The 12,243-nt window shown below is 46.7% G+C and overlaps 1 long non-coding RNA gene and 1 pseudogene across 1 annotated transcript; both read left to right on the forward strand.

The window, feature by feature from the left end:
* The first annotated feature begins 1,747 nt into the window (after positions 1 to 1,747).
* On the forward strand, positions 1,748 to 6,987 carry LOC125536652 (uncharacterized). Its single transcript, XR_007295113.2, has 3 exons — positions 1,748 to 2,656; positions 2,744 to 2,968; positions 6,633 to 6,987. It is a non-coding gene; the product is annotated as an uncharacterized LOC125536652 (long non-coding RNA).
* Positions 2,990 to 5,324, forward strand: LOC125536651 (uncharacterized; annotated as a pseudogene).
* Positions 6,988 to 12,243: the final 5,256 nt, after the last annotated feature.

The raw sequence follows: 12,243 nt of genomic DNA on the forward strand, positions 1-12,243 counted from the left end.
CAGTTGGGATCGATCGGGGACCTTTGTCGCACTTGGGGTTCTTCTTTTATTTTGGTTCCGTAGTCGGACCTTGATTGTATTTGGATGATGTAATGCTTTATTCATGTATTTGTGTGAAGTGGTGATTGTAAGCCAACTATGTATCTTTTTCCCTTATTGTATTATATGGGTTGTGTGAAGGTTACCTCACTTGCGATATTGCTTTCAATGCGGTTATGCCTCTAAGTCGTGCTTCGACACGTGGAAGATATAGCCGCATCGAGGGCGTTACAAGTTGGTATCACACATATATGTCCTTTAATACTACAGATGAGCAATTTGTCCCTCTCGCTCTGTGATTCTGGTGCATGGGGGAGGCATCATACAATCATTGGTTTTGTTGATAGATTAAACCCCAAACAGGTAGAATGTTTTAAACATAATGTTTTCTATTTAAATGTTGTTCCATACAATTAATCATTGAATTAATTTCAGAGAATACCCAAATTATTTTAAATAGTTTGATATTTTTTGTCATTATTTCACAAAATTGATAACCGAAAACAATCTGATCAAGTAGTTTGATATTTGCCGTCCTTATTCCAATTTTTTTGATACAATTGGATGCTAATATAATCATGGCCTGTGATCATTAATGAGTAAGGACATGTATAGGGATAGACGTGCTTTCTACTGATGCATAACTCCATGATAATGAAAACTAGACCAACATATCTCCTTTACCCAACATTTTTTGTCCGAAACTAATCATGATACTTTCTTCCTACGAAAAAATAGCATGTTATAACGATGTTATAGCGCCGTTATAGCGTATTCAGAAGAAAACGCTATATTTCAGCAAATTCAGCCGCTATGGCGCTATTCATGCAATTAGCACGCTACAAGGCGCTATAACGTTGTAGCATGTAGCGTTATAACGTTCAAATAATGAAAAATATCAGAAAAATAGGGAAGCACAGGTTTACTTTCTGGTTATTGCACGGTAGATGTAGGCTCGATGCTCAGTGTTCAGAGTTAATATATGTTAAATAGATTGACTACAGTTTGACATTCAGTTTAAAATTTGTGCTTCCTATCTGGCAAGATTATGTCTCTCTATGATGGTGTCTTAAGCTACTGAAATACTTTATTTATGGATATATTTGGCATTTTTTGCAAACGCTATTTTGAAATATAGCACGCTATAACTTGTGTAGCATTTCGAGAAGGGCCTTGCTATATTTTGTAGCGCGCTATTTTTTTGTTGTTATTTAGAGACCTCATATTTATGAGACTAGCAAGGGATAGACATTCCGAAGAAGAAGAGATGAGGTGAGTTTCTGAAGTTCACCGTCCAATCCAAGTATCAAATGTGAGAATTACTATGCATAGGGACAAAGAATTAACTTGTTAACAAAAAAATTGTAAACTAGCTACTTTTTGTAAAATGGGGATGTGGACCGGAGAGGGGGCTTGAGAGATGCTTATTAGGCTAGAGGTGTATGACTTTTTTTCTCCCGTTGCAACGCACGAGCATGTTTGCTAGTAATAATAAAACACAGATTGACTTCGTGGGTTCATCGTCACAATACACTTTCTTCTTATGTCATAATACGCTTTTATATGATTTGTATAGACAAAATCATAATATAAACGAGGTGGTATTAATTTGGGTCCGTCCGGTTCACCGTCGCACCTTTTTGCAAAATAATCCTGCTGTTTTCACTATTCAACCCGCACTCCTCGTAAAAAGTCACACGAACTGGTACGTGCGAGAGAAAAGAAGAAGAAAAATGACCGTGCCTCGCGATCCCATCTCCAGTTTCTCCACCTCCACCCGCGGCCTTCCACCGTCGTCGCACCTCCTGCCACGCCCCGCCCCGCCTCAGCGTGCGCCGCCAGCCGCCGCCGCGCGCCTCTACCACCTACCTCGCCGCCCCGCCTACCCCTATCTCCGAATCGAGGTGGCTCAACGAGTGTGTGGGGCGGCAGGTGGTTCTCCCGTTCGATCCGATCAAGCGAAGTCTGCACAGGGCGGCGGCGGACGGGATGGACGTGCGGAACGACGGCGGCGTACGGATCCAGGAGAGCGGAGGCGGGAACTTGCAAGGCGTCGGGGTTCTCCGGGGCGGCACCATGGTTGTTCTCGCATGCTCCTGGAAGAAAACGAGGAAGGATGAGAGGGAGAAAAAACAAGGTAGAAGGAGAGAAACGAGGGGAGGTACGGCAGGGTGAGCATGGCAGAGGCCGAGAACCCAAGCTGCTCCCTCCAGCGCGCCCCCTCCATGGCTCGTCGTCGCCGAGTGGCCAGATCCAACTACAGGCGAGCCCTCCGGACAGCACCTCTCCTCCCTCTCGGTGAGCTCGCTGCCACTCTAGCGGTCTAGCCTACGTTCCCTCAATCCTAGAACGATCTGGTTCCAAAGGCTTCTGCTCAATAGTGTGATTTCAAATGCTTCTGCTGAAAAATAGTGTCAATCTTCAGCAGAATTAGCATTAGTTATACATGGTCTCTCATCCTGACTTCTCAAAAGCAGTTCAACAATGTCTATTGGGATGCCATCTGTCATGGCAAGTTTTTCATGAATCAATTCCTGCTTCTGTTTATTTATTTCTCTTCTTCAGTAGTTTCCACTCAAAGGAAGTGCTTAACTGGAGAAACCAGAGGATATAAATGGTTAGTAAAGTTAATCTCTTGCAATATTTAGCAGATAAGCGTTATTGTGCAAACACTAATATTGGTTTTCCTTCTCTTCAATTATAGTGCCAAACAAATAATGGTGCCTAACTGCACATACATATGTGTAGTTGTTGCCTCCAGATACTCTCCTACGGCACGATGCTCCTGCTTCCCTGCAGTTTGCCATGGAATTTAACATGTCTGTCTTTTTTGTTTGGAATCAGAGCAGATGTTGCAGAACGACATCAACCTCCTTAGCCCGCTGGCTGAGCTACACGAAGAAAGAGCAGGGATAAACACCATTTGTTGGTAATCTTTCTATTTGTCCTTAGTTATTTGTACTAGAAGAACGCCCGTGCGTTGCAACGGGTAACATTTCCGTAACTTTAAGAGTTTAATATTAATCATGTTAATATTACATTTAATATTCTCATACATATCAAGTGACATTAGCGACCTTTTTTACCATCAAATTCTCTCACACACACTCTTTCCGTCCCTCTTCTTCACTGTCTCTCCCCCTCTCCCTCTCTCTCTCTCTCTCTCTAACACACGCACATATCTATCTTATTGGGTATGAGACCATAATCCATCTATCTCACACACACACGCTAGTGCATAACAATATGGATTAGGTGTATTATATTTGCAACCACAACTAAGGGAATTAATTTCATGTAAATTGGCCAGTCACAGCTCCATGACAAACAATGCATCTAAATTCTCAGCGTTATTTTTATGTAATATGCTCTCTCTCTCTCTCTCTCTCTGATATTATAGGACCAAAAACTTTTACCAATTACCATACTGTAGAACACCACACTCCTCACTGCATCGATGGGTGGTGGGTGGTGTCTCTCCTCTACCGCTGTGGACCTGTGCTGGCTTGAGTCCATGTCCGCCGTTGGCCGCTGCTCGCATTCGTCCCACCCATCGCCCAAGCCGGCGTTAGGAGCAAACTCAATAGCCTTGCCTACCGTCATGGCTCCATTCCACGAGATCGAATCAAGCATCATAGAGTTCGGGGAGGAGTAGCATTTCCACCGTCAGCTCCTCGCTGATGTATCAGCGTAGAGTGCGGGGAGGACACGGAACGTAAATACCTGGGGTTTAGCGCTGGTGGCGGGAACAACCGACACGGCCTCCTTGCGCCACTCCTTGCTGCCCGCCCTGCTTTGGGGATCCTAACGCCCTGCCCTAGGGTTCCGCGCTAGCGGCGGCGGTGGCGGCGTTTCCCTCAAGAAAAAAAGCACGTCTCATGTCCGGCTTGTGCAGGAATCCATCACCAAGTAGGATCAGTAGTTTCGTCCCGAATCGGTTATGTTGCAAGTCCTAGCTATAGCTATATATACGTATTACCCTGCACCCCTATAAACAGTACACCTAGAGACCAATAGAAAGATCAGCGGGCACGAGGCATGCCCGTGTGTATCAATTGCTTGCGCGTATCCGTGTTGCTTCTAGTAGATCGATAATACATCAACCGTGGTTAGCCAGCTACGTCCAATCTATTCGAGTGTTTTCGTCTGCGTACGTGTTTTTCTGGTATATACTTCAGAATTCAGTCAGTCGGGGGCGGGATGTCTAAGCAAAGAAGGCAGGGCGAGGAGGATGAGCCCAACTACTACCACGACCGCAGCGGCAACAAGGAGAAGAGCCTCTATCTGGTTCTAGACGACTGGCACAAGGGCTTCACCATCCGCAAGATCGATGTCGACAGTCCCGACCTTAGCGCCCCCCTGTCCTCCGGCTAGTGTCACCTGAGCGTGGCCGTGCCATGTAGTTCGCAGCCCTGGGCAGCAACATCATCGCCACGAGCAACATACACGCCGGAACCCTCTTCTACGACACTGACACCGCCGGACTGCCCGTCGGCCCTCCCGTTCGAGACGCACTGCTTTGTGGCTCCAGCACCTTCCTGACCTCCGGCGCCGGCGACGCGCTGTACGCGTTCGCCTTCCACTTCATGGAGCAGCCTGTGTCCTTTGAGGCGATGGCGAAGCCACCGACGACGGAAGACGACGACCTGCTGCCCACCTACTGGTCCTGGAAATGCATGCCGACGCCCTTCACCAAGGACGAGATGATCTTCTCCTACGCGCTGCACCCGGACGGGCGCACCATATTTGTGTCCTCGTGGAGCAGGGCGGTCTGCGGCACGTACTCCGTCGACACCAGGAGCTGCAAGTGGAGGCGCCATGGGGAGTGGATGCTGCCTTTCAGAGGCCGAGGCTACTTCGCCGCCGAGCTAGACGGATGGGTCGGGCTGCACGAGGACGGCTACGTCTACCCCTGCCAGGTTGCCTCCCGCAGCGGCGGCACCATGCAGCAGCCGGAGTGGAAGATGGCCGACGAGCGTAGGATGTGGATCCCGTGGCATCAGCTGGAGTTTCGCCTGCGTCGGATGTGATGGCGCGGGTGGAGTACCGAGGAGTCGTCGGCGTCGGCCAGGGCCTGGGGCACAGAGGAGTCCTCCTAGTCAAGGAGATCGGAGAGAAGAAGATGATGGCGGCGCGAGGACACATGAGGGTAGACGTCGAGAGGATCGGCCGTCCAGGCTCGTGAGGACGGCAGCGGCGGGAGGATCGAGTTAATGGTACCGTGTACAAAAATCCCATCAAAACAAGTAAAATATACCAGCAATGCTTGATTGATTCTGATTTAATTTTTATAGGCATTTTCGGATTTGTAGGGCATGTGCCCACGATACTCGCACGCTATACCTTTTTTTGACGTGTATGATTCATGATAAGAAATGAAAATCACATCAATGTCAGGAAATATCCCATCAATGCTTGATTGATTGTGATTAATTCTTTTATATGGTAACTAATCCGATGGGTTTATGTGGGCGGTGAAGCGAAAAGGTATGTGGGAGGGGAGACGAAAAATAACCGGTCAGAAAAAAATGAATTAATTGTTGCCTTGTATGTTTGGTTTTGATATTTGAAGATTGATTACCATCCGTTAGTTGGGTTACCAAAGAAGAAATCAATCACCATATGTGAATTCATTGTGTTACCAAATAAACGTTGGGTTTGTCCGGCCAGTGGGAGGGGGGCGAATAAAAAACCGACGAAAAAAAACCGACAAAATTGGGAGGTGGGAGCAGGTACCAAATAAAACCATGGTAGGTGGGACGAAAATAAACCTTACGAGGCTACCAACTGCTTCATTAGGAGTAGAGATTGGTTGGTTCGATTTTTTTGCGTAGAGGGAACTACCTGGAAGGTGGGAGGGAGTACGAAAATAAACCGTCTCGGCTGAGCGGGAGGTGGGAGCAAGTACCAAAAAAATACCAAAAAAGACCGGGTGAGGTGGGACGAAAATAAAACCCGGAACGCGACCTACCAACTGAGACATTAGGAGTAGAGATTCTACACTAATATAGCAAGGCAAAGCCTAATCTTTACTCTGGGTCACTGATAGAAGTACTGGTGTATACTCATCGAAGGTACACAATGAACTTTTTGTTCTTCTTATTCTTATGGGAACTTTTTGTACTTTTTGTTGTGATATACGCCCATCTCGAATTTCATTTTAGGTCTACTTATTTTAGCTCTAGGTGTTGATAGTAAGAAACACTTGCAAATATATGTCTCTTGTGTATATAAATATATGCTCGCTCTACAATATAATGTAGATAATGATAACAATAATTTAATTTGCTATTTAGTGTACAATATTTGTATTCATAAGAGGAGATAGTTATACAATTCATTGCGGTTTTATATCTGAGTTAAGAAAAAAAAATAGTCTTCCTCTATAGAGGTATGTTACCTTGCTGAGGCTGCTCTGCTTTTGCTCTATTTGCTGCTCTTTTGTGCTATACTACTATTCCATGTATAGAGAGATCGGAGAAGAGAACAACAGCCTGTTACTACCGATTTTTCATGCTGCTACTCGCTTACTGTTACACATCTACATACAGAAGGCTGCTGCTTGCTGATTACAATCCATTCATGATATGTAGATATGTATGCTTCTGCTGGGTACATGTGAACAAAGAGACAAGGAATGGAAGCTGTAGCGGTAGTCGGACGGTGGCCACGCATTGGCAATCACTGTTTATATACGTGACTCCAGCCACCTATGGTGAGCAGACTTTGATCTTGATATGTTAGTCCAAGTGGATAAACATTATTAGGTGTTTAATGTGATGTGACTTCATTGGTTGGACGTCTATTAGGATATATGTAGTACACACATATGATTTTTTTCGAGTTGCCATGTGATGGAAATCAGTAGCTTGATTTGCTGTTCAACAAACATTTATGGTCTGTGTGTGTGCGCGCTTTTGCTGATTCTCATGAAAATGCTTGCTTTTAGGATGTGGTTCTTAGTTATGGGCATTTGGTATTTTGACATTGAGAACAAAAATTTATCCCAAGATCATATACCTTGAAATAAAAAGTTCTGGCTGTGACTAGGAGTAATCAGATTATTTGCAAATCATGCGCAGAAAATATGGATCGGCTATGGTAAAAGCCCTCGTGCCATATATATCATGTGGATACCTACATATCATTTTTTCCAGATGCTATTGGAAAAGTTGTTGCTTTCGAACCTTCCATGTTGAGAAACTAGAAATAGTATTTATGTGGTTTACCCTGCTCTAATGTTTATTTCCCAGTTTGTGAATGGCAAGAAGATGTTTATTCTCCATGGTGCAAGGACTAGCGCAGATTACCCCTTCATATCATTACCCATTTATTTTGTGGTCTGACAAACACTGCCAAAAATAAATATGGATTTGATTTGATTCGTATGATTTATATCAGATTGGTGCAATTTGATGAACTTGAATTTTTTTATGTTGGACATTATAATTTTTGTGTGAGGTTTGATCGCCCGTTTCTGGTACGTCCCCTCCTTGCTATCGCCTCTGGCTGGGCCATTCTGGCGCCCCAAGTGGGCCTACGCGGCACAGAAATTGGCCTAATTAATCCAGCCCACCTATCCCCAATTTGAGGCAAAAATACTTGCTGGTGACAAGACTCGAACTCTGAACCTAACGCCCAGCAAAAACAGCACGGCCAACGAAGCTAGCATGTGTTATTTGTAAAAATACAAATTGATACAGTAATAAATAGTCCCACCTCGGTTTTTACATCCAACTACTCAATTCATATACGTTTTTGAGTTTCCTAGGTGTCAGGAAGCCGTCTCGGAAATCATTACAGAAAAACAAGGAAGGAAAGAGAGGCTAATTAACTGGAAAGTGAGGCAACGAAATAAGGAAGGAATCCTGAGAGATATATTCTCTAATCTAAATTGAGAGGACATGAGGCCACGCCCTTGAAGAATAGGACGAGCTTGGCGCTGGGCTGGAGGTTGTCGTTGGAGGGATACCCAGGATCTTCCATCCCCAGCTGCGCCAGCTCCTTGTCGATATCTGTGGCGGCGTTCGCCAAACTCTCCGTCCAGTGCGTCACAGTCTCCCTGAAGGTGTTCTGGGCGGTGGCAGCGCTCTCCAGCAGCGCCTTGTCGGCCTTGATTTCCTCCTTCAAGGCCGCCTCCCGCTTCTTGGCGCTGTCCAGAGTTTTGGTCAAAGTGGTTAGTTTCAACTCAAGATCCACGTTGGAGACCTTGGCGGCGCTGAGCTCCTTGCCCTTCTCGGAGAGATCGGCCTCCAGCCGCGCCACCTTCGTCTTCAACTCCTCCTTGGCGGCCTCAGCGGCGGCGGCAGCGTCCTCCGCTTGCTTGAGGGCTCCGCCAAGATTCTCCTCGCGCGAGGCAAGCTCCTCCTCGTGGGCGTCGAGATTGACCTTCCGCTGCGCCAGCTCGCCCTCTTCCGCGGCTACCTTCACAGCGGCAAGTCGCTGGCGCTCTTCGGCTTCAGCCTTCTCGAGGAGAAAGACCTTCCACGCTTCAGCGAGCTGCTCCCGCTCCTCCGCCAGGGATCGGAGGGCTTCCCGGTGGAAACCCCCACGACCTCTCCCACGACGCCGCATTCAACGCGTGCCGTTCGGGGAGGGCGCGGTGGATACGGAGTGAGATACGGCGTAACCTAGGCCGCGCGTGCCCGTGCACTGTTTTGGGCCTGGCCCAACAGCGCTCGGCAACGTGTCTGGCCCAGGCCCGGGGGCTCCTGTCGGTGTACTAGAGTAGGGGTACCCTAGTATCCCGAACTTGTGCAGGGGCGGTCGCAGCATCCCGCGGCAAGGCTTGCTGGGTGACCGCCAAGATCCTCCGTGGTTCCTTTGAAGCCATTCAAGAGCAAAGTACTCAAACCAAGGCCCCGGCAAGAGGAGCTTGCCGGGAAGGCCAACCAAGGCATACCAAGAAAACTTGCCGCGACGCGCCACGCGTCCCGGCAAGGCCCGGTGAGCGACAAGCTCCCGAACACGACAAAACGACGACCGCGGCAAGGAGCTTGCCGTGGGAAACCCCCACTTCGTGCCCGCGCTCCAGCACACCCACCAACGTGTCGCTCTAGGACCCTCCCAAGCACACGTGGCAGGAGGCCGTGCAGCTAGGGGTGCGCGGTGGCAAGCAGGCGCTGACAAGATAACCATCGTGGCAAACGGTGGCGTCCCTAGCGGTCCCTTTCGGTACTGTTTAGGCGACACAGACGGGCAATTAATGCCCTTGTCCCCTGCCGCCAGGGTTAGGTATGATACACTGTAACAGGTAGCTGTGCCTACCACAGCACCTTTCCATTTTTGCCCTTTACCTCCGTTGCCACCTGTCGGTAACCCCTTGAGCATATAAAAGGAGGCCCGTGTGCAACGTAGAGGGGGGGTTAGCCAGTTCGTACACTCACGCTCGGTCCTGCTAGCCGCTGGTGTGTACTGTAGCACTCCGCGCTCCCGAGCTAGAAATCAATACAAAACCACAAAGCAGGAGTAGGATTTTACGCATCCGTGCGGCCCGAACCTGGGTAAATTGCTCGCGTGCTTCGCCTCGATCTGCTCTTTGCGCGACCTTCGCCCCCGCCGAACCGAAAGGGACCCGGTCCGCCGGTCCCATAGGTGCCCGTGGATCAGCACCCCGGCAATTAAACAGAAGTATGGATCTAGGAAATTCATGACTAGCTATTGGTCTTCCTATCAGCAGTAGAGAGATGCCTGGTCAGCAGATATATGTGTCTGAAACCTTTGCATGGTGTACATGCTATACTATGTAATAAATAAAAGGTAGTTTAATTTTTTATTATGCTGCTAAGATACCCAATCAGACTGATTATACATACACCCAAAACAATATATTATAGTCTGAACTATGAAACTATACTCAAGAGGAAAGGTTATACATCAATCCTTTCTGCAGATTTCTTATCAGCTCATTCTGTCCTGTATGATTATTTTATGCCAAGCAAATTGCTAGATATATTCATACTCTCCGTTTAACCATAACATCAAGAACACCCAAAAATTAGCAATCCTAACAGGTCTGCCGCTTGCGGGCAGAAAGTAACTATCAAGGAAGAAGAGTTAGATGCTAGCGACATACCTGTCGAAGATATTGGCGGTAAGCATGTGTCGTACAGGTTATTTAAGCTTTCCCTTAAGCCATTCTTAGCCAACCCCGTGCAGTCCATGCGCTATGCATAAGAACCACAGATCGCTCAAGCAGCGTCGAAGCCTACCTGTGACTGTTCCAAATGCATGCTTATCAATCCAGGTCCGACTTCTGTTCCACCAGTCTACTTCAAAATGTTAGACATCCAACAGTTACAGATGTTCACGCTGCTTACTTCCTACCTTACTGCTTCATTGTTTTATTACAAAAGCCAGCTCTGAGGCAAAAACTTGAACACAGAGCTTCACACAGCAATGTTTGCCTCAGCAACAACGCCGCAGGTAAATACATAGCCGGAAAAGAAAAGTTTTGTTTGCAATTGTTCATATACCTTAGTTTCCTATTCCTGACTCTCTTTGTTCAGAACCGGACCATCGATGGAAAAGGGTCCATTTAGCTGATGGGGAATACATTGTCCATGGGAAAAACCTGGCTTCCTTTATGTAACTTGTGTCGCTTTGGAAACATAATAAACACTATGAATTTCGTGGTGAGAACTACATAGATGAAAGATGAGCTGAGTGACCATTGTATATGGGGAAACAGTGTGACCCTATACACACGCCATGTATAAGATCAATGTAAATGAGCTGCATGACCCGCCTTCGTACCTTTCTTTGTACATCGTTAGTCCTTTTGGGCTATCATGCTACCATGACTCAAGTATAAACCATTATGTATAAAGATACTATCTAAGTATCCATTTACATGGTGTTTAAGTCCACTACAGATCCAACGTAGGTTTGATATTATCTTGCCTGGCCTCATGCAAATCTTTCTTGCATAACAGGATATACCTATTCAGTGATTTCGCTCCTCTTTATTGAACTTTTATTGTTTCTTGCTCAACTATATAGGTTATGATAAATATCGTCGCGTGGCTTATGGAAGGAGCTGCTGACAGGACTATCTTAACAACAGACTTGACGGAGTTCTTCACATAGCAAACATAGATGAAGGAACGATGTATGCCTTCACCTTTAGGCGCAAGGCAAAGCGCCTCCGCCTCTAACCATTCACTCCATATGAGGACACCATCTTAAACCTTCAGTGTCACCTATATACAGCTTGTGTACAGGACTTCATGTTTATAATGCTCCTATGCTATCTCCACATTGGTTTGTCTTTCCTTATGGATTACCTCTTAGTATAGATATTATAGATCGTTCATTTGAACTACTATAAGTATCAGCGAAGATAGATAAGCCTATATTTCTCTCTTCCTTATGGTGCCCTGCAATAGTCACATAATGCACGGTTCTAACTGGCTTTTTGCGCCATGGGCGCAACGGGTCATCTAGTATATATAAATGATGGTTTCTCAGCTGCGTCGAGGACGTTCACATTGAGCTTTTTCCCTTTCTTGTTTGTTGTCAAATAATTGAGCCCCTCGTTGTGATTTTTTCGGAACTATGGAGTACGATCTTTCTTAGGTAATGTAGTCTTGGTTCTTATTTTCACGTATGCTTCATCGTCATAGTCATCTTCCCTCATTGGGTTGCTGTATTGGTCGTAGTCTTCCTCGTTGGCGACTCTATCCATTCCGACGATGCTCCTTTTGCCTCTCCTCGCGACAACACGGTTGGGATTGGTAGGGTCGGTTATGAAGAAGCATTGTGTCACGTGCTTAGCGTGAACCCATGGCTCAGTTTCGGTGATGATGTTAACGTTCATGGTAGTGCTCTTCGCGTCAGGTATAGACATGGTAGTGAAATACTTGTTTTCTCTTACGATGTCCTTACCCATATGACACAGAACATCGTCGCATCGTGCATTCCAGCGTAGTCAAGCTCCCAGATCTCTTCGACCCTTCCGTGGAATCTTTCAGTTGTGCCGTTGGCGTCGGTCACGCATTCAATCATCACCCCTGAGTTCTAGTAATCAATGTCCATGTCTTTGGTCTCCGTGTAGAACGTGTACCCGTTGATATCGTATGCGTGATAGGTCGCGAGTTTGGGCGCGGGGCCATGTGCTAAGGCGTGTATGAGCAATCCGTCTGAACTGCCCTCTTCCGAGGTATTAGCAAGAACTTGCTTTTGAACCAACGCAAGAAAGTGGCA

The sequence above is a fragment of the Triticum urartu genome, chromosome 2A, assembly GCF_056163025.1.
Source record: "Triticum urartu cultivar PI428250 chromosome 2A, HENAU_Tu73, whole genome shotgun sequence".
NCBI lineage: Eukaryota > Viridiplantae > Streptophyta > Magnoliopsida > Poales > Poaceae > Triticum > Triticum urartu.